At 43.4% G+C, this 16509-nt stretch overlaps 1 long non-coding RNA gene, 14 other non-coding genes and 3 pseudogenes across 15 annotated transcripts; 1 reads left to right on the forward strand and 17 right to left on the reverse strand.

The window, feature by feature from the left end:
* Positions 1–488: 488 nt before the first annotated feature.
* Positions 489–607, reverse strand: LOC121783136. The gene has a single exon (XR_006046550.1). It is a non-coding gene; the product is annotated as a 5S ribosomal RNA (ribosomal RNA).
* Positions 608–1326: 719 nt separating this feature from the next.
* LOC121783103 lies at positions 1327–1445 on the reverse strand. The gene has a single exon (XR_006046525.1). It is a non-coding gene; the product is annotated as a 5S ribosomal RNA (ribosomal RNA).
* Positions 1446–1844: 399 nt separating this feature from the next.
* Positions 1845–1963, reverse strand: LOC121783105. The gene has a single exon (XR_006046526.1). It is a non-coding gene; the product is annotated as a 5S ribosomal RNA (ribosomal RNA).
* Positions 1964–2353: 390 nt separating this feature from the next.
* Positions 2354–2471, reverse strand: LOC121783100. Its single transcript, XR_006046522.1, has one exon. It is a non-coding gene; the product is annotated as a 5S ribosomal RNA (ribosomal RNA).
* Positions 2472–2873: 402 nt separating this feature from the next.
* LOC121783107 lies at positions 2874–2991 on the reverse strand (annotated as a pseudogene).
* Positions 2992–3392: 401 nt separating this feature from the next.
* On the reverse strand, positions 3393–3511 carry LOC121783095. The gene has a single exon (XR_006046517.1). It is a non-coding gene; the product is annotated as a 5S ribosomal RNA (ribosomal RNA).
* Positions 3512–3916: 405 nt separating this feature from the next.
* LOC121783104 lies at positions 3917–4035 on the reverse strand (annotated as a pseudogene).
* Positions 4036–4436: 401 nt separating this feature from the next.
* LOC121783096 lies at positions 4437–4555 on the reverse strand. The gene has a single exon (XR_006046518.1). It is a non-coding gene; the product is annotated as a 5S ribosomal RNA (ribosomal RNA).
* A 404-nt stretch (positions 4556–4959) lies between these two features.
* Positions 4960–5078, reverse strand: LOC121783106 (annotated as a pseudogene).
* Positions 5079–5479: 401 nt separating this feature from the next.
* Positions 5480–5598, reverse strand: LOC121783097. The gene has a single exon (XR_006046519.1). It is a non-coding gene; the product is annotated as a 5S ribosomal RNA (ribosomal RNA).
* Positions 5599–6002: 404 nt separating this feature from the next.
* LOC121783101 lies at positions 6003–6121 on the reverse strand. Its single transcript, XR_006046523.1, has one exon. It is a non-coding gene; the product is annotated as a 5S ribosomal RNA (ribosomal RNA).
* A 401-nt stretch (positions 6122–6522) lies between these two features.
* Positions 6523–6641, reverse strand: LOC121783126. Its single transcript, XR_006046541.1, has one exon. It is a non-coding gene; the product is annotated as a 5S ribosomal RNA (ribosomal RNA).
* A 403-nt stretch (positions 6642–7044) lies between these two features.
* On the reverse strand, positions 7045–7163 carry LOC121783102. The gene has a single exon (XR_006046524.1). It is a non-coding gene; the product is annotated as a 5S ribosomal RNA (ribosomal RNA).
* A 401-nt stretch (positions 7164–7564) lies between these two features.
* LOC121783093 lies at positions 7565–7683 on the reverse strand. Its single transcript, XR_006046516.1, has one exon. It is a non-coding gene; the product is annotated as a 5S ribosomal RNA (ribosomal RNA).
* Positions 7684–8148: 465 nt separating this feature from the next.
* LOC121783098 lies at positions 8149–8267 on the reverse strand. The gene has a single exon (XR_006046520.1). It is a non-coding gene; the product is annotated as a 5S ribosomal RNA (ribosomal RNA).
* Positions 8268–8665: 398 nt separating this feature from the next.
* On the reverse strand, positions 8666–8784 carry LOC121783099. The gene has a single exon (XR_006046521.1). It is a non-coding gene; the product is annotated as a 5S ribosomal RNA (ribosomal RNA).
* A 400-nt stretch (positions 8785–9184) lies between these two features.
* On the reverse strand, positions 9185–9303 carry LOC121783114. The gene has a single exon (XR_006046532.1). It is a non-coding gene; the product is annotated as a 5S ribosomal RNA (ribosomal RNA).
* Positions 9304–15562: 6259 nt separating this feature from the next.
* On the forward strand, positions 15563–16392 carry LOC121781151. Its single transcript, XR_006046148.1, has 2 exons — positions 15563–15862; positions 16158–16392. It is a non-coding gene; the product is annotated as an uncharacterized LOC121781151 (long non-coding RNA).
* Positions 16393–16509: the final 117 nt, after the last annotated feature.

A 16509-nucleotide genomic window follows, 5' to 3' on the forward strand; every position in this document is an offset into this window, starting at 1 on the left:
TGAGTAGACCTCCACTTCCATCAGATTATGATTTGGACATTCATCCAAAAGACCTTTGTATCTATGCCAGTACTTGCTCAAGCTTTATCCGTACTCTTGGGTAGCCTCCCTGATTTACCTTCAGAGTGCATTTGCTTTTGTTGCTGGGAAGAATTTATTCAGGAACTCCACCTTGAAAACTGACCATGTCTGTATGCTGTTGAGTTCCAATCCTCTAAACCAGGCATCTGCTTCGCTCTTCAGAGAGAGTGGAATAACCTTTAGCTTGAAATCTTCTTCATTTGACCCCTCTGGTCTTTGCACTCTGCATGTCTTATCAAACTCACGGAGGAATTCAACCGGGCTCTCCACATCAGTTCCCAAAAAGGTAGGTAAGGTGGCAAGCATGTCTGGGTTCACATACACCGCTTCCTGCCCCCGAGTGGTAGATATGGCACCTCGGTAAAAACAACTCCAATGATGAAAAAAAAATTGACGTACTCGCAAAAAGGGTGCAAGACGAGGACTTCCCAGGGGGTCACCTATCCTAGTACTACTCTCGCCCGAGCACGCTTAACTTCGGAGTTCTGATGGGATCCGGTGCATTAGTGCTGGTATGATCGCACCCATCAACCCATCCGCACTTTATTCTTTCATATCGTACGCTCCCGTACGCAGGTTCTGATCTCCCACCCTTCAGACCGCCATAACCTTTGAACCGGAAGGAGTTACGGGACCCACAGCATATCATCGCGAAGCTCTCGCCGAGGCCCTCATCCCCAGCAGCGGGCTAAGCCCTCCGCTAATTCTAGGGGCAGAAAAAAGGTCGTTTCGAGCCGTTTTGGGCATTTTTCGACACCCATCCTAGTACTACTCTCGGCCATGCACGCTTAACTTCGGAGTTCTGATGGGATCCGGTGCATTAGTGCTGATATGATCGCACCCATCAACCCGTCTGCACTTTATTCTTTCATATCGTACGCTCCCGTACGCAGGTTCTGATCTCCCACCCTTCAGATGGCCATAACTTTTGAACAGGAAGGAGTTACGGGACCCACAGCATATCATCGCGAAGCTCTCGCCGAGCTCCTCGTCCCCCGACCCGTGAGAAGCCCGTCGCTAATGCCGGGGGGAAAAAAGGTCGTTTCGAGCCGTTTTGGGCACTTTTCGACCTTAAATGCTGCTTTTCGTCACGTTTAAGTCTGTGGGACCCGCTCGTTATCAGCGCGGGAAGAACATCGTGCCTTCCTTCTTCGGACTCTTCAACCACTAGCAGGTCATCGATTTTCCTACCTCAGTAAGAGCAACGGAAATGATGAAAAAAAAAATTTGACGTACTCGCAAAAAGGGGTACAACATGAGGACTTCCCAGGGGGTAACCCATCGTAGTACTACTCTCGCCCAAGCACGCTTAACTTCAGAGTTCTTATAGGATCCGGTGCATTAGAGGTGGTATGATCGCACCCATCAACTCATCCGCACTTTATTCTTTCATATCGTACGCTCCCGTACGCAGGTTCTGATCTCCCACCCTTCAGAAGGCCATAACTTTTGAACCGGAAGGAATTACGGGACCCACAGAATATCATCGTGAACCTCTCGCCGAGCCCCTCATCCCTAGCCACGGGCAAGGCCCGCCGCTATTGCCGGGGGCGGAAAAAATGTCGTTTCGAGCAATTTTGGGCACTTTTCGACCTTAAATGCTGCTTTTCGGCACGTTTAAGGCTGTGGGACACGCTCGTTATCAGCGCGTGAAGAACTTCATGACTTCCTTCTTCGCACTCTTCAACCATTAGCAAGTCACCGATTTTCGCACCTCAGTAAGAACAACTGAAATGATGAAAAAAATTGACTTACTCGCAAAAGGGGTGCAAGACGAGGACTTCGCAGGGGGTCACCCATCCTAGTACTACTCTCGCCCGAGCACGCTTAACTTCGGAGTTCTGATGGGATCCGGTGCATTAGTGCTGGTATGATTGCACCCATCAACTCATCTGCACTTTATTCTTTCATATCGTACGTTCCCGTACGCAGGTTCTGATCTCCCACCCTTCAGACGGCCATAACTTTTGAACCGGAAGGAGTTACGGGACCCACAGCATATCATCGCGAAGCTCTCGCCGAGCCCCTTGTCCCCAACAGTGGGCTAAGCCTTCCGCTAATGCCGGGGGCAGAAAAAAGGTCATTTCGAGCCGTTTTAGGCATTTTTCGACTTTAAATGCTGCTTTTCGGCACGTTTAAGGCACTGGGACCCGCTCGTTATCAGCGCGCGAAGAGCTTCGTGCCTTCCTTCTTCTCACTAGTAGGTCATCGATTTTCGCACCTTAGTAAGAGCAACTGAAATGATGAAAAAAAATTGACGTACTCGCAAAAAGGGGTGCAACACAAGGACTTCCCAGGGGTCACCCATCCTAGTACTACTCTCGCCCATGCACGCTTAACTTCGGAGTTCAGATGGGATCCGGTGCCTTAGTGCTAATATGATCGCACCCATCAACCCATCCGCACTTTATTCTTTCATATCGTACGCTCCCGTACGCAGGTTCTGATCTCCCACCCTTCAGATGGCCATAACTTTTGAACCTGAAGGAGTTACGGGACCCACAGCATATCATCGCGAATCTCTCGCCGAGCCCCTCGTCCCTAGCCCCGTGAGAAGCCCGTCGCTAAAGCCGGGGGGGAAAAATATCGTTTCGAGCAGTTTTGGGCACTTTTCTACCTTAAATGCTACTTTTCGGCACGTTTAAGGCTGTGGGACCCGCTCGTTATCAGCGCTGGAAGAACTTCGTGCCTTCCTTCTTCGGACTCTTCAGCCACTAGCAGGTCATCGATTTTCACACCTCACTAAGAGCAACTCAAATGATGAAAAAAAAAATTTGACGTACTCGCAAAAAGGGGTACAACATGAGGACTTCCAGGGGGTCGCCCATCTTAGTACTACTCTCGCCCAAGAACGCCTAACTTCAGAGTTCTTATGGGATCCGGTGCATTAGTGGTGGTATGATCGCACCCATCAACTCATCCGCACTTTATTCTTTCATATCGTACGCTCCCGTACGCAGGTTCTGATCTCCCACCCTTCAGACGGCCATAACTTTTGCACCGGAAGGAATTACCGGATCCACAGAATATCATCGTGAACCTCTGGCCGAGTCCCTCATCCCCAGTCACGGGCAAGGCCCGCCGTTATTGCCGGGGGCGGAAAAAATGTCGTTTCGAGCAGTTTTGGGCACTTTTCGACCTTAAATGCTGCTTTTCGGTACGTTTAAGGCTGTGGGACACGCTCGTTATCAGCGCGCGAAGAACTTCATGCCTTTCTTCTTCGCACTCTTTAACCACTAGCAAGTCATCGATTTTCGCACCTCAGTAAGAGCAACTGAAATGATGAAAAAAAATTGACGTACTCGCAAAAAGGGGTGAAAAACGAGGACTTCCCAAGGGGTCACCCATCCTAGTACTATTCTCGCCCAAGCACGCTTAACTTCGGAGTTCTGATGGGATCCGGTGCATTAGTGCTGGTATGATTGCACCCATCTACTCATCTGCACTTTATTCTTTCATATCGTACGTTCCCGTACGCAGGTTCTGATCTCTCACCCTTCAGACGGCCATAACTTTTGAACCGGAAGTAGTTACGGGACCCACAGCATATCATCGCGAAGCTCTCGTCGAGCCCTTCGTCCTTAGCCGCGGTCAAACCTCCCGGCTAATGCCGTGAGTGGAAAAAAGGTCATTTCGAGCAGTTTTGGGCACTTTTCTACCTTAAATGCTACTTTTCGGCACGTTTAAGGCTGTGGGACCCGCTTGTTATCAGCGCTGGAAGAACTTCGTGCCTTCCTTCTTCGGACTCTTCAGCCACTAGCAGGTCATTGATTTTCACACCTCACTAAGAGCAACTCAAATGATGAAAAAAAAAAATTTGACGTACTCGCAAAAAGGGGTACAACATGAGGACTTCCCAGGGGGTCTCCCATCTTAGTACTACTCTCGCCCAAGAACGCCTAACTTCAGAGTTCTTATGGGATCCGGTGCATTAGTGGTGGTATGATCGCACCCATCAACTCATCCGCACTTTATTCTTTCATATCGTACGCTCCCGTACGCAGGTTCTGATCTCCCACCCTTCAGACGGCCATAACTTTTGCACCGGAAGGAATTACGGGATCCACAGAATATCATCGTGAACCTCTGGCCGAGTCCCTCATCCTCAGTCACGGGCAAGGCCCGCCGCTATTGCCGGGGGCGGAAAAAATGTCGTTTCGAGCAGTTTTGGGCACTTTTCGACCTTAAATGCTGCTTTTCGGTACGTTTAAGGCTGTGGGACACGCTCGTTATCAGCGCGCGAAGAACTTCATGCCTTTCTTCTTCGCACTCTTTAACCACTAGCAAGTCATCGATTTTCGCACCTCAGTAAGAGCAACTGAAATGATGAAAAAAAATTGACGTACTCGCAAAAAGGGGTGAAAAACGAGGACTTCCCAAGGGGTCACCCATCCTAGTACTATTCTCGCCCAAGCACGCTTAACTTCGGAGTTCTGATGGGATCCGGTGCATTAGTGCTGGTATGATTGCACCCATCTACTCATCTGCACTTTATTCTTTCATATCGTACGTTCCCGTACGCAGGTTCTGATCTCTCACCCTTCAGACGGCCATAACTTTTGAACCGGAAGTAGTTACGGGACCTACAACATATCATCGCGAAGCTCTCGTCGAGCCCTTCGTCCTTAGCCGCGGTCAAACCTCCTGGCTAATGCCGTGAGTGGAAAAAAGGTCATTTCGAGCAGTTTTGGGCACTTTTCTACCTTAAATGCTACTTTTCGGCACGTTTAAGGCTGTGGGACCCGCTCGTTATCAGCGCTGGAAGAACTTCGTGCCTTCCTTCTTCGGACTCTTCAGCCACTAGCAGGTCATCGATTTTCACACCTCAGTAAGAGCAACTCAAATGATGAAAAAAAAAATTTGACGTACTCGCAAAAAGGGGTACAACATGAGGACTTCCCAGGGGGTCGCCCATCTTAGTACTACTCTCGCCCAAGAACGCCTAACTTCAGAGTTCTTATGGGATCCGGTGCATTAGTGGTGGTATGATCGCACCCATCAACTCATCCGCACTTTATTCTTTCATATCGTACGCTCCCGTACGCAGGTTCTGATCTCCCACCCTTCAGACGGCCATAACTTTTGCACCGGAAGGAATTACGGGATCCACAGAATATCATCGTGAACCTCTGGCCGAGTCCCTCATCCCCAGTCACGGGCAAGGCCCGCCGCTATTGCCGGGGGCGGAAAAAATGTCGTTTCGAGCAGTTTTGGGCACTTTTCGACCTTAAATGCTGCTTTTCGGTACGTTTAAGGCTGTGGGACACGCTCGTTATCAGCGCGCGAAGAACTTCATGCCTTTCTTCTTCGCACTCTTTAACCACTAGCAAGTCATCGATTTTCGCACCTCAGTAAGAGCAACTGAAATGATGAAAAAAAATTGACGTACTCGCAAAAAGGGGTGAAAAACGAGGACTTCCCAAGGGGTCACCCATCCTAGTACTATTCTCGCCCAAGCACGCTTAACTTCGGAGTTCTGATGGGATCCGGTGCATTAGTGCTGGTATGATTGCACCCATCTACTCATCTGCACTTTATTCTTTCATATCGTACGTTCCCGTACGCAGGTTCTGATCTCTCACCCTTCAGACGGCCATAACTTTTGAACCGGAAGTAGTTACGGGACCCACAGCATATCATCGCGAAGCTCTCGTCGAGCCCTTCGTCCTTAGCCGCGGTCAAACCTCCCGGCTAATGCCGTGAGTGGAAAAAAGGTCATTTCGAGCCGTTTTGGGCACTTTTCGACCTTAATTGTTGCTTTTCGGCACTTTTAAGGCTGTGGGACCCGCTCGTTATCAGCGCGGGTAGAACTTCGTGCCTTCCTTCTTTGGACTCTTCAGCCACTAGCAGGTCATCGATTTTCACACCTCAGTAAGAGCAACTGAAATGATGAAAAAAAAATTTTGACATACTCGCAAAAAGGGGTACAACATGAGGACTTTCCAGGGGGTCACCCATCCTAGTACTACTCTCGCCCAAGCACGCTTAACTTCAGAGTTCTTATGGGATCCGGTGCATTAGTGGTGGTATGATCGCACCCATCAACTCATCCACACTTTATTCTTTCATATCGTACGCTCCCGTACGCAGGTTCTGATGTCCCACCCTTCAGACGGCCATAACTTTTGCACCGGAAGGAATTACGGGACCCACAGAATATCATCGTGAACCTCTCGCCGAGCCCCTCATCCCCAGCCACGGGCAAGGCCCGCGGCTATTGCCGGGGGCAGAAAAAATATCGTTTCGAGCAGTTTTGGGCACTTTTCAACCTTAAATGCTGCTTTTCGGCACGTTTAAGGCTGTGGGATACGCTCGTTATCAGCGCGCGAAGAACTTCATGCCTTCCTTCTTCGCACTCTTCAACCACTAGCAAGTCACCGATATTCGCACCTCAGTAAGAGCAACTGAAATGATGAAAAAAAATTGACGTACTCGCAAAAAGGGGTGCAACACGAGGACTTCCCAGGGGGTCACCCATCCTAGTACTATTCTCGCCCAAGCACGCTTAATTTCAGAGTTCTGATGGGATCCGGTGCATTAGTGCTGGTATGATTGCACCCATCAACCCTCTGCACTTTATTCTTTCATATCGTACGTTCCCGTACGCAGGTTCAGATCTCTCACCCTTCAGACGGCCATAACTTTTGAACCGGAAGGAGTTACGGGACCCACAGCATATCATCGCGAAGCTCTCGTCGATCCCTTCGTCCATTATTGCGGGCAAACCTCCCAGCTAATGCCGTGGGTGGAAAAAAGGTCATTTCGAGCCGTTTTGGGCACTTTTCGACCTTAAATGCTGCTTTTCGGCACGTTTAAGGCTGTAGGACCCACTCGTTATCAGCGCGGGAAGAACTTCGTGCCATCCTTCTTCGGACTCTTCAACCACTAGCAGGTCATCGATTTTCACACCTCAGTAAGAGCAACTGAAATGATGAAAAAAAAAATTTGACTTACTCGCAAAAAGGGGTACAACATGAGGACTTCCCAGGGGGTTGCCCATCCTAGTACTACTCTCGTCCAAGCACGCTTAACTTCAGAGTTCTTATGGGATCCGGTGCATTAGTGGTGGTATGATCGCACCCATCAACTCATCCGCACTTTATTCTTTCATATCGTACGCTCCCGTACGCAGGTTCTGATCTCCCACCCTTCAGACGGCCATAACTTTTGAACCGGAAGGAATTACGGGACCCACAGAATATCATCGTGAACCTCTCGCCGAGCCCCTCATCCCCAGCCACGGGCAAGGCCCGCCGCTATTGCCGGGGGCGGAAAAAATGTCGTTTCGAGCAGTTTTGGGCACTTTTCGACCTTAAATGCTGCTTTTCGGCACGTTTAAGGCTGTGGGACACGCTCGTTATCAGCGCGCGAAGAACTTCAAGCCTTCCTTCTTTGCACTCTTCAACCACTAGCATGTCATCGATTTTCGCACCTCAGTAAGAGCAACTGAAATGATGAAAAAAAATTGACGTACTCGCAAAAAGGGGTGCAACACGAGGACTTCCCAAGGGGTCACCCATCCTAGTACTATTCTCGCCCAAGCACGGTTAACTTCGGAGTTCTGATGGGATCCGGTGCATTAGTGCTGGTATGATTGCACCCATCAACTCATCTGCACTTTATTCTTTCATATCGTACGTTCCCGTACGCAGGTTCTGATCTCCCACCCTTCAGACGGCCATAACTTTTGAACCGGAAGGAGTTACGGGACCCACAGCATATCATCGCGAAGCTCTCATCGAGCCCCTCGTCCCCAACGGTGGGCTAAGCCCTCCGCTAATGCCGGGAGAAGAAAAAAGTTCGTTTCGAGCCGTTTTGGGCATTTTTCGACCTTAAATGCTGCTTTTCGGCACGTTTAAGGCACTGGGACCCGCTCGTTATCAGCGCGCGAAGAACTTCGTGCCTTCCTTCTTCTCACTAGTAGGTCATCGATTTTCGGACCTTAGTAAGAGCAACTGAAATGATGAAAAAAAATTGACGTACTCGCAAAAAGGGGTGCAACACGAGGACTTCCCAAGGGGTGCAACACGAGGACTTCCCAAGGGGTGCAACACGAGGACTTCCCAAGGGGTGCAACACGAGGACTTCCCAAGGGGTCACCCATCCTAGTACTACTCTCGCCCATCCACGCTTAACTTCGGAGTTCAGATGGGATCCGGTGCATTAGTGCTGATATGATCGCACCCATCTACCCATCCGCACTTTATTCTTTCATATCGTACGCTCCCGTACGCAGGTTCTGATCTCCCACCCTTCAGATGGCCATAACTTTTGAACCGGAAGGAGTTACGGGACCCACAGCATATCATCACGAATTTCTCGCCGAGCCCTTTGTCCCTGTCCCCGTGAGAAGCCCGTAGCTAAAGCCGAGGAGAAAAATGTCATTTCGAGCAGTTTTGGGCACTTTTCGACCTTAAATGCTGCTTTTCGGAACGTTTAAGGCTGTGGGACACGCTCGTTATCAGTGCGCGAAGAACATCATGCCTTCCTTCTTCGCACTCTTCAACCACTAGCAAGTCACCGATTTTCGCACCTCAGTAAGAGCAACTGAATTGATGAAAAAAAATTGACGTACTCGCAAAAAGGGGTGCAACACGAGGACTTCCCAGGGGGTCACCCATCCTAGTACTATTCTCGCCCAAGCACGCTAAACTTCAGAGTTCTGATGGGATCCGTTGCATTAGTGCTGGTATGATTGCACCCATCAACCCTCTGCACTTTATTCTTTCATATCCTACGTTCCCGTACGCAGGTTCTGATCTCTCACCCTTCAGACGGCTATAACTTTTGGACCGGAAGGAGTTACGGGTCCCACAGCATATCATTGCGAAGCTCTCGTCGAGCCCTACGTCCTTAGTCGCGGGAAAACCTCCCTGCTAATGCCGGGGGTGGAATAAAGGTCATTTCGAGCCGTTTTGGGCACTTTTCGACTTTAAATGCTGTTTTTCGACACGTTTAAGGCACTGGGACCGGCTCGTTATCAGCGCGCGAAGAACTTCGTGCCTTCTTTCTTCGCACTCTTCAACCACTAGTAGGTCATCGATTTTTGCACCTCAGTAAGAGTAACTGAAATGATGAAAAAAAATTGACGTACTCGCAAAGAGGGGTGCAACACGAGGACTTCCCAGGGGGTCACCCATCCTAGTACTACTCTCACCTAAGCACGCTTAACTTCGGAGTTCTGATGGGATCCGGTGCATTAGTGCTGGTATGATCGCACCCATCAACCCATCCGCACTTTATTCTTTCATATCGTACGCTCCCGTACGCAGGTTCTGATCCCGAGTCGATTAGTGAAGTGGTAAGTGATTCGTCTTGGACAGTAGTTGGCTCCACTCCTTCTTCTTCCTCTGTTCGTCTTCTAGACTCGGTGCCTTCAAAATGGGGAAACAGAATACAACAAAAAGCTTATTTAAAAAATTAAAACTAAAATTCTTAAGAAAAACCTGAGATGCTCTGCCCATCTATGTGCTCCCTGGCTTCAGTCGTCCCCTTTGTTCACACCAGCAGGGAAAACACTTGATCGACATAGATCAGGACGTTGATTCTTCTCTATGTTGCTCTGAGTTGTCTCTTAACTGAAATCAAAACACGAAATTGAAAATATTAAAAAATATTACACCCAAAATGTCTTACAGCAAATGTAGGGTAAACGCTATCATCCCCGGCAATGGCGCCATTTGAAAACGCTGGTTTCGCTCTGATTTCCCTCTTCATCCTATTATCATTGTGGCTTGCTCAAGTTAGATTGTCAAACTGATCCGGTTAGCCAATTGTACACCCTTCTACCTGTGAGGACAGGTTAGTGGACCCAGCAAAGATTTGGCCTGACCAACTCGACCGACTTCTACTCGAGCCAGAAGAAAAGAAGAGATCAGAAGCGTGTTTTCAAAACCTTAACCCACTAATACTATTAACTAGTACAGGGAAAGGATCGATCACATAGAGATGAGGCGTTAGAGATTTGCATGCTGGACACGAAATGGGAATGGTTGCTACCACTTCTAGGGGTGGGTTAAGTTAACTACTGGACTGGAGAGACAAGATAAACGGGAGAGTATCAGTCCCCTGCAAAGTGTACGATAAAGCAAAAACTTTTTAACGATTTCATCTTCTTCACAAATTAATCATGGAAAACAGAGCAAAGAACAGATCCGAGAAAAAACTACAGAAGAGGAACATAAAACAACTCCTAAAATTAAATCTACTCCTAAAATCTAAGTTGCGGCTACGTAAACACAAAACTAACCCATACTCATGCAACAACGAAACAGAAACTGATAGATCTAAACACCCAAAGAACTTTCAAGTGTAAGACATCAGATCTGACTAAATCGAAACATCACAAAACATTCTGAGCTAAGATGTACGACATAAAATCAAAATCGAAACAGATCGGAAGTATCATGCATGAAACAGAATATATCAGTCGAAAATGAAAACTTAACTTCAAATCTACTAAATCAAAGCATCAAAAGTCGATAACATCCAAAAGTGAACTGAAAAACTAACAATGAAAGCAGGAAATTGTTTCATCGCTTTTTCTCGAAATGGAATAACAGAACCAAAAGATTAAAAGTGCGGAAACCAACACCAAAATGCCAACTAAACTAAACTAAACTAGAATAGGACCAAGTGTGTGTGCTAAAACAGGAAGATGAAGTGTTTGGAGCTCTCAATTCCAGCTCTGGGAGAGAGCTGAAAACTAATCAGTGACACAGACGGAAGCTCCTCCTTCCTCCTTCTCTATCTCCATTTATAGGAAGGCGTGAGGTCTTGATCCTTAGGGCATTTGTTCTTTTAAAGGTCATCTTTACCCTTTTCCCTTGAGGATTTTTCTTGTGTGACGCATTAGTCTTCTCATCGGATGCTCCACTGCGTGTCATTACTTCAACTTGATCCGTTTGTGCAGCAATTTAGCTCCTTCTCCTGATCCATTCGTCCACCTAGTTGATCAATTCAGTTTCTGAAAACGATGGACTTATACACACACCTGGCTCAAAATTAGACGTTAGTTAACAGAATTTGTTGAAGTTTTACTACAGAACACATGCATGAAACGAGCCTAATTACTCATCCACTCATATTAAAATCTAAGGATGGAGATTTGGTCTTGATTTTAGATTATGATGCAATAAGAAATATAAGAGGATCCATATAAGAGGACCATATATATATATATATATATATAGGGTTGTATTATATACCAAACTAGTTTAAAATACTAAACGCCAAACACATAGTTATAAAATAACGCGGAGTTCATTACAACTTTATTTGTATTTCATTATAGGGAATTCTGAGATTTAAAAACAATGACATCATCATGCATAGTTTAGAAATCTGAAGTTCATTATAAGTTTGTTATTAGTTCATTATAATGAACTCCAGGTTATCATATAATGATGTTGTTCGGCGTTTAAGGTTTATGAGTGGTTTGGTATTGATCACAGTCATATATATATATATATATAGGGGTGTGATAAACTACAAACCCTCTATAATACAAACTATAGAAACTTTAATCCTACTCACTTAATATAATTAATCAACAGTTAATATAAGATATTTTTCTAATGTCAACATTTCCTACAAATTTGTACACTCCGTTGACATCGAACAATCAGAATTTGTACACCCCCGTTGACATAATTTGTACACCCTGTTGACATCAGCCCCCGTTGACAGAATTTGTACACTCCGTTGACATCAGCCCCCCGTTGACAGAATTTGTACACTCCGTTGACATCAGTTTGTATAGTTTGTATTATAGAGAGTTTGTATTTGATCACACCTATATATATATATATATAGGGTAGTGATCTATGGCAAACACCTCTTAACCAAATAACTAGAGAACAAATCATAGCCACAAGATCAAAAAAATCAATGGCTAGTATTAATTTTCGAATTTAATGAGATCTTAGCTCCCTCAATCACAAATTTACTCAATAATAACAAGGCAGGGGTATTATGGTCTTTGCACATACAAAATTAAGTTACGTCATTGGCAAATTCAATTTATTTGAAAAAGAAACATTGTTCTCCTTCGTCTACGCCGCTGTTGTCGGTTTTCCTCCAGGATTCCGCCTCCTCCTTCGTCTACGCCGCTTTCGGATTGCTCTCAGCCGCTGAATTCATGCTTTGGATTCGCCGGAGACTCATCAAGGAGGATGCTGCCGCTGTTGTCGGTTTTCCTCCAGGATTCCGCCTCCTCCTTCGTCTACGCCGCTTTCGGATTGCTCTCAGCCGCTGAATTCATGCTTTGGATTCGCCGGAGACTCATCGAGGAGGATGCTGCCGCTGAGCGTTAGATTCGGAGATGACGGATACTCCGTTTCTTCAACACTGTCTATGGAGATTTGGGGGGCAAAGGATTTTGCCGAGATTGCCAGTTTGAACGTGTATGGCAGTAGAAACAGATTTTGTTGTTTTTTTTAGTATAGTTTATAACTCTTACGTTCTGATTAAATAAATATTCCATTGAATTTTATTTTATTTTCTTGTAAGTCTTACTACTATAGTTAATGATGCGTTGTGTACTCCATTTTATCTTGTAAATCATGCTAAGAGTGATGTGTTTTGTAAACAAGAGTGAAGTAAAATCAGAATAAGAGTGATTGTTTTGTGAACAACAGTGAAGTAAAATCAAAGTAAGAGTGATGTGTTCTGTGAATAAGAGTGAAGTAAAATCAGAATAAGAGTGATGTGTTCTGTGAACAAGAGTGAAGTAAAATCACAGTAAGAGTGATGTGTTTTGTGAATAAGAGTGAAATAAAATCAGAATAAGAAGAGTGATGTGTTTTGTGAACAAGAGTGAAGTAAAATCAGAATAAGAGTGATGTGTTTTGTAAACGAGAGTGAAGTAAAATAATGCTTTTGTGGGGCAGAAAAATGAATTTAAAAAAATGAAAAATGAGTAAACGACAACAGCTTTTCATCAAAACGGCATCTTCGCCAATTCCTCCACATCATTTCCGAGTACACTTCACTCTTGTTCAGAAAACACTTCACTCTTGTTCACAAAACACATCACTCTTATTCTGATTTTACTTCACTCTTGTTCACAAAACACATCACTCTTATTCTAATTTTACTTCACTCTTGTTCACAAAACACATCACTCTTATTCTGATTTTACTTCACTCTTGTTCACAAAACACATCACTCTTATTCTGATTTTACTTCACTCTTGTTCACAAAACACATCACTCTTATTCTGATTTTACTTTACTCTTGTTCACAAAACACTTCACTCTTGTTCACAAAACACATCACTCTTATTCTGATTTTACTTCACTCTTGTTCACAAAACACATCACTCTTATTCTGATTTTACTTCACTCTTGTTCACAAAACACTTCATTCTTGTTCAGAAAACACTTCACTCTTGTTCACAAAACACATCACTCTTATTCTCATTTTACTTCACTCTTGTTCACAAAACACTTCACTCTTGTTCACAAAACACATCACTCTTATTTTGATTTTACTTCACTCTTGTTCACAAAACACATCACTCTTATTCTGATTTTACTTCACTCTTGTTCAGAAAACGCTTCACTCTTGTTCACAAAACACATCACTCTTATTCTGATTTTACTTCACTCTTGTTCACAAAACACATCACTCTTATTCTGATTTTACTTCACTCTTGTTCACAAAACACATCACTCTTATTCTTATTTTACTTCACTCTTGTTCACAAAACGCTTCACTCTTGTTCACAAAACACATCACTCTTATTCTGATTTTACTTCACTCTTGTTCACAAAACACATCACTCTTATTCTGATTTTACTTCACTCTTGTTCACAAAACACATCACTCTTATTCTGATTTTACTTTACTCTTGTTCACAAAACACTTCACTCTTGTTCAGAAAACACTCCACTCTTGTTCACAAAACACATCACTCTTATTCTGATTTTACTTCACTCTTGTTCAGAAAACGCTTCACCCTTGTTCACAAAACACATCACTCTTATTCTGATTTTACTTCACTCTTGTTCACAAAACACATTACTCTTATTCTGATTTTACTTCACTCTTGTTCACAAAACGCTTCACTCTTGTTCACAAAACACACCACTCTTATTTTTTGAAAATCTCTTCAAACTAAACAATTTACATTTCATAAAATGAATAATTGATCAAGCTTGGGACCAAGGGCCACCTACCAATATACATACATGATACATCCCCTTTCATCACCACATTCTGATACCACAAACCTTACTTCCAACAATGCCATCCAAAAAACACAAGCCCAAGAAATCATCCATCACTAACACACCGCAGCCGCTGCCGTATCGCTCTCAACAACAGTGTCCTTGGACGGAGTTTCTCTCAACTAACATCACCGCCGCACACAATCCGTGGCGCACCAACGCAGCTCCGCTCCCGCTGTCACCAAATCACGGCTACCACCACCAACATCAACACGATGCGACGCCCATCACAACCAACCGCCCCAACTCTGCCACGTCGCCAGTGCCTGCATCAGCGCCGCCCCAAATCGAAGGAGATTTGATCGCAGATTTGGAAGGAGAAAGAAAGGAAATCACGTAAATTTGAATTTGATAATGTAATTTCCAAAAATACCCTTGGCCTTATTTTATATTATTAAAATAAATAATATTTGTTCCATTAAGATGTGTAGCTGAGATTTGTTCTCTAGTTATACACTTAAGATTAGTTATATCTTGATCACTCCCCTATATATATATATATATATATATATATATATATATATATATATATATATATATATATATATATATATCACTAGTGTTCTTTCACTCTTATATATGTATATATATGGTTCTCTTATATTTCTTATAGCATCATGATCTAAAATCAAGGTCAAATCTCCACCCTTAGATTTTAAAATGAGTGGATGGGATTAAATCTTACGAATCTCAATAAATAGTAGACAAAATATCAATACAGTTTTATTGAAATTTCACATGCATTATATTGAGATTTTACATGCATTATATTGAGATATTTTGATGTATTTGTTGATAAAAAAATTTGCTTATCAACATATACGAAAACTGAAATAAAAATCATCAAATTTCATCATCCGAACGTCGTCGGAACATATGCAATTGATATCTCGTTAGAATTCTTATAAAATTACCTTTAATTTGATATATTTTTTGTAAAACAATAATTTAACTTGAGAGAGTTACGTAAATTTAAAGTTTTAAGATAATTTTAATAAGAAAGAATTGACATTAATACCCTTTAATTTTATTTGATAATTATTTAAATATAAAATATAATCCACTTAGAATTATATCAACCACTAAATCTCCTAATCTAAAGGTTAAAAATTGATCTTAATTTTGGATTGTTAACTAGTTAGCAATTGATCACATCTATATATATATATATATATATATATATATATATATTAAAATGACAACCCATTTTATTATGACACCATACCACCATTCTCAACAATAGGATCTTGAAATCGGACAATTGTCATGCTGCCATGTGGCAGCTAATTTCAATTAAAAAATTCATCCATATCTGGTAATGATATTCCTCAATTTCATCAATCCCCTCTTCAATTGTCGACAATTTCGATTCCAATTGCATCAAATTTTATTTAGTTTCAACATTTTAGGTTCCACAATTTTGAGTTCCATAACCTGATCGAAGACGATTCAGCCTTCTTTCAGCTCCATAATTTTCATCCGATTTCAAATTGCAGACGATATGGCAACTGATTCGGTTATCAGATTTGATTTGGATGTTTTTCCAGAAGGTGAGCAATTACATGTCGTAGACGTTTAATTTTCTCCGTGTTCGACGATTATTGGTCAATTTTGTTAGATTCTATCTTTCTTTGATTAGAACTTGTTCAGTTGAGTATGTTCCGATTTGTGTTGAAATTACATGTTATTTGCTATGAATTGAGGTTTTTTTTATGAACCTACTGATTAATGTTAAAAATTCGTTTTGATTCACTTTTGATTAAGTTCTTATGGTCATACTCTGTTTTTTACAAGATTGTTGCATTATGTGGTACATGTTGCATCCCACCATATGGTCAATTGCAGGTTCGGGAAGCAGTTCTGCAAGCTGATTGGGGTCCATGAAGGATAAGGCCGTGATGTTGATAACGGAACCATTGTGTCAGTGTGGACAATACGGAGAAATGTGTTCCCGTGGCAGACAAAAGGAATACGAGAGAACTTAGTTCATTTTGAAGTGCTTAAAGATTGTAATTGAACTCCATGAATTTTGATCTATAATTGAGTCTCAATGAATTTAATCTGCTCCGATTTGTAGCAATTTACTTTGTATTCTCCTCTTTGATTTCTGTGAATCTCTTCTTGCTCCATGTTGTAGACGTTTGATTTTCTGTGTTCGACGATTATTGTTGAAATCTGCGTTGGTTCTATCTTTTTT

Source organism: Salvia splendens, chromosome 20, assembly GCF_004379255.2.
Source record: "Salvia splendens isolate huo1 chromosome 20, SspV2, whole genome shotgun sequence".
NCBI classification, from domain to species: domain Eukaryota; kingdom Viridiplantae; phylum Streptophyta; class Magnoliopsida; order Lamiales; family Lamiaceae; genus Salvia; species Salvia splendens.